This window comes from Melanotaenia boesemani, chromosome 18 (genome assembly GCF_017639745.1).
Source record: "Melanotaenia boesemani isolate fMelBoe1 chromosome 18, fMelBoe1.pri, whole genome shotgun sequence".
Lineage (NCBI taxonomy): Eukaryota > Metazoa > Chordata > Actinopteri > Atheriniformes > Melanotaeniidae > Melanotaenia > Melanotaenia boesemani.
The window spans coordinates 13,155,472-13,160,751 of NC_055699.1; positions in this window are offsets into that span (position 1 = coordinate 13,155,472).

Here is a 5,280-nt window from a genome sequence, read left to right on the forward strand (position 1 = left end):
TCCCCACCCCTCAACCACCCTCCCCAACCCCCATATTTGCCTTTCTCTCATACACACACACCTACAGGCACACACTCACACTCTCCCATCCCCACTCCCCTGCAGCTCCCCAACTCTCAGGCTATGAAATGTACATCACACCTCCGATCTAAGGGAATCTCACCCAAATCCTTCCTTTGAATTATTGAAGAGGACCAAGCCAGCTTGACTCTGATTATCCTCCAATCAATATGCCTCGCCTCTCCCCCTATAACATCAAATGCCTCCGACGATCGATCTAGCCAATCAGAGGAGCCACTGCAGCGGGAAATGCAGTGTATTGTTCTGCAATGTTTACACTGACACCACTTGGCGTGTATAATAGGTGTGTTTATGCTGGGGACAGGCGTGATTGCTGATTGACTGAGATGCATGTGTGTGTTTTTGCTGTCTGGTATGTGCCACAGATGCCACCTGCTCGTGTTGTTCTTGTTTAATGGTGATTTCAAATGGTTCATTTCTGCACTGAAATACACATTAATTTGCTTGTGTTTATATTTTATGTACAAACTGTGTGTTTATTTGAGTTAGTGCCAACTGCTAAAATCATACATTGTAAATTAATTTGACAGCCTGAATTTGTGAGGTATATGATGAAGACATTTTCGAAGCCTGAGAGAGCTGCGTGTGCACTAATGCAGCTCAATTAATTTCAGTCCCCAAAAGCGTTTCTTTCTTGAAGACCATGAGTATGAGTGACTTGTAACGATTTTCTTTTTCAATTATAGGCTGAATGGTAAATCAGCACCTCACAACCTTTTAACAATGAGCAGAATGAACACAAACATACGTCGGTAACCCCACAATTACATAAGGCACAAACGTTCCCTCCCTGAGGCCCGTATAATGATTGCAGGAGGAGCTGCTCTATTATTTGCAAAATGGAGCACTTGATATGTGATTGTTGTCTGTGCTTAAAAGCTGCTGGTTCTTCCTCAAGATGCTGTCAAGCTTGTGTGTCCATTCCCTGCTACACACACGCTCCACACTGAAGCTACCCTGATAATTGTGTTATTACATAGATTTGGTGAAATAGGCCTTGTTAGCTCTCAGTTGTGTGGCACATCCACAACTACTCCATAATGTTGAGAACTCAAACATGCAAATTGTGCCTTTATCATGAGGACATTTACTTCTGGACCATACACAGACAAATACCAACACTACAGCCTACACAGATCTGCTGCTGCATCTTTCCACACATAGACACTCCACAGTGGGATGGATGTATCGGCGGGGGCCAGATGATGGCACTCTTCTCTCTGTACCAGCCTGCTGGATGCCCCCGCTGCGTGCTCTGACTGCATGATGCAGCTGGCCTCATTTTAATGATTTAAATCACTTGAGGTCCACCGCCACACATTTCAGAGGCTTGACTGAATTTATCCTTGTTGATAGAGATCAGTGCCCTCAGCCCTGGACGTTGCCAGACTACAGTATAGGGAGAGACCTCTCCGACTGACATGATTGGATACAGCTCTCCGCTCTGATTTTACTTTTGATCGCACCGCTCTGACTCTGGCCCTGGGGACAGATGAGTGGAATGGAGCAGTTCAGATAGAGCAGAATGCCATGCACTACTTTTCTATCTCATTGGTCATCCTTTTATACAGATGCAGGTCTAGAATGACTTCTGTTAAGATGTACGCTCATATTCTCTTATGTAAATATCAGGCGTTATGGTCTAGATAACATGCTGTACACATGCACAAGTGAACCATAAACACTTTTTGCAATCAAACAGCCGTTATGATCACAGCTTCAAGTGCAAAATATACTGGCAACTTATAACACCACGACAGATGTTTGAGCAGGATTTAATTATTGCAAAGACAAAGCTAAAAATAATGGGATGCTGCAAGCAACTGCACAGCCTTTGAAGTCTTTGTGCAGCTGAGGTAGGTAGAAAGAAACAGACATGTTCTACAGTAAGTACTCTTTTTCAATAGCAGGGCACAGCGAGGTGGAGGAGGAGGATGAGATTCAAGTATAACCTGTAAAGAGAAGGTTTAGGAGCCTGGATGGTGCTATCACCATACATAGCATTAAACAACCCACATACATAAACATAACTGTGAACAAGTCAGGCCATCATCTAAATCACTTTTACTCTCTGCACCCCACACATTACTGAAAACATACAGAAGCGGATGTGCACACATAGAGCACACGTGTGACCAAGCCAATGGATCTTCCCAGAGGCCCCCTTTCACGTGATCAGGCATGCTCAGTAAATTCCTGCTGTTGACTTGGAGCCCAGCGTGTTATTGATTAGCAGGATGGTGGTGTTCATATGGGTGTGTGTGTATATATGTGTTCAGGCATGCGTTCCAGAGCCATAGTGGGCATGTTGAGGCTAGCAGCTTGGCGACAGAGGGCATGGTGGAGCGGCAAGGTCAGCTGAAGGATGTGGGCGAGTGGCGCAGAATCAGAGCTGAGAGCTGGAGCCCACCTGAGCGAGGGCCGAGCTGCAGAGGGAGAGCAGAAAATAGCACAGCTGAGGGAGCCGGAAAGACACAGCACATAAATAACGGGGCAGAGATTTTACTGTTCTCTTCATACTCCGTCACCTTTGCTTCACAGGTATCATACCCTGTGACGAGTGAGTGCAAATCTGTGTCGCCTAGAAGCTTTTCACTGGCAGTCCCAACAGATGAAAGGGCACATTTTGATGAGGCCTACAGTGATTCCATCACACAGAAAATCAGAGAGGAGCTTACTAACAAATGTGTAAGTATCAAAAGCAAATCAACTCATTTTGCAATATAATATTCTGTGATATTAATTTTTAAAAAGCTGTATTTCATGTTGTAGCTTATAAACACAAGGTACACGCGCTTGTTTAAACTATATAATGCAAAATATTTAAAAAATAAATAAAACCCATGTGTATTGGGTATAATTAGCATTGGGTATGTGTTTTGGGTATGGGTATGTGTACTGGGTTAGGATGCTGCAAAGGATGTAAATAAAATTAAATGTAATAATTTGTCAATCATTTACACCATATGTTCAAGAATACAACAAATACAGCATATCAGATGTTGGCGCTAAGACATTTGTAATGTATTTCAAGATTTCTATACTTGTGATTTGATGTGAAAAGCCCATGTAGGGAAGGTTGAGGCAAGGGCAACAAACAACTGGAGAGTAGTTCAACAAAGATTTTGAAAATGCTGAGAAATCTCTGTATGCAGGTAAGAAAGCTGAAAACTAAAACTGCTGTTTGTCAAATGCCACTGCAAAACCAATAGTATTCAAGCTTGAGCTCCAGCTGTGTCATTCAAGTTCAAAAGCCTGCATCTGTTCCGGCTACCCATTCACATGACAGAATGCACAAAAGCTGCTTTACTCCACATCATATAGCAATCCATTTTTACAATCAAGGCTTCAGATTTTACCATCATTATGTTTAGATCATTCATTTTGCTTTGTCTCTCTCTATCTCTCTATAAATATGTAGCTTACATGATCACATATCATTCCAGGATGGCATCACACAGCTGACTCTCATAAAAGTTCACAGGAGCAAGAAGCAATTAACACAATGTTGTCAAGAGTTCTTTCAATTTTCTACTTTGATCTTCATAGTAGACATAAAAATGCATGGCTAGGTTTAGAAAAAACAAACATGGTTTGGGGTTACAAGTTTTATTACTCATAGATTGACCTTTATGGTAATATCACAAAACACGGTCAACACTTAGATTGCCATCTCGCTATTTTCCAATTTGAACTGTAACACCACTTGTTTTGGGCTTGTATACAAACACGTTTTTTGGTGAGGCTCGACTGATTATGAATGAAAATGCATTAAAACACATGTGGGTAACTTGTTCATCTTTGATGGGATCAATAATACTGAACAATATATAGTCCAAATCTGCATCTGTTTCTTTTAAGCTGGAATCTTTAAACTTGATCATGTTTTAATACTGTTTTTCCCCCACAATGGAAATTTATTTCTTGCATTTTATCTATTTTATTTTAGCTTTTTCTCTCTGTTTTTATTTAATTTATTTTTATTTCTTTTAATGTTTGTTTTAATGCACCTGTTATTGCTTCCTGCACCCTGCTATAATGATTTTAATGTTCTATGTAAAGCACTTTAAACTGTCTTGTACATGAAATGTGCTATAAAAATAAATTTGCCTTGCCTTGCCTTGACAATTGTCAAGTCTAACCAGGAAAACAAATACCTTACTAGGAGGCAGGTTGGAGTGGTGAATGGCATTAAGCCCTTAAAAATCACTGTCCTTCAGAAACATTTCATTATTTGTTTGCTTTTATATTTTGCTCCTACCTAGGAATGGTTACAGTTAGGGGGTAAAAAATACATGGTGTGGTGGCTATCCATCCATCCATATATATATATATATATATATATTTACCAATAAACTGCACTTTTTGAAATTGTTTTTATTTACAAGTTTCACACTTTTTTGGTGAGAAGTTTTTAATAAGGGTGGATGGGAATGAGTCAATTTCTAAAAACCCCATGTTAAAGTAGCTAACTTCATATTCAAGCTTTATGGGCAGAGCCACTCTGACTAACTGGTGAGTTACTCTGTGGATGTGCATAATGTCCCCAGATTCTTGCTGACATTCATGCATTACATCTAATTTCTGCAGAAATCCAAGATGGAAATGCTGCATCCACATAAGCTTTGGACAGAAATGCTGCCTTGTAATTTTGTAATGTTTTTGGTTGAACCTTTCCCTCCCAAAATACAAGAAGAAATGTTTCAAGAAGTGTTTCAAGTAGAAACATACAAAACATAGAAATACTCAAAATACAAATACCTCGCAGCTATTATCTTAATGAATAACTTGTGTAAACATGTTTGGTTCTAATCACTAGTGGCTTTGGTGAATTCATAAGCTTGTTTTAATTCCTTTAAAGTTGACAAGATGCCTTGTCTAATCAAAAATATTCTGCCGCTGTATTTTCACAAATTTATTGCAACATTTTATAGTACTTCTTCCTAACTGAATAAATCAACAACCTGTATGGTCCAACATTATTATGCTGTACAGTTTCCACTTTCCAACTTTCTTCAGTTATGCAATTTTCGCCTCCATCCTTTATTGTTGCCAATCTTCTTTTTTCACAGTGTCATCTATCATGGGAAATTTGACCCACATTGTGTAATTAAACGATCGATGCCTCTGTAATAGTGAAGGATGTGTCCAGGCCAGCAGTCCAGCCACCATGACTGATTGAGATCTGTTGTCCAGATG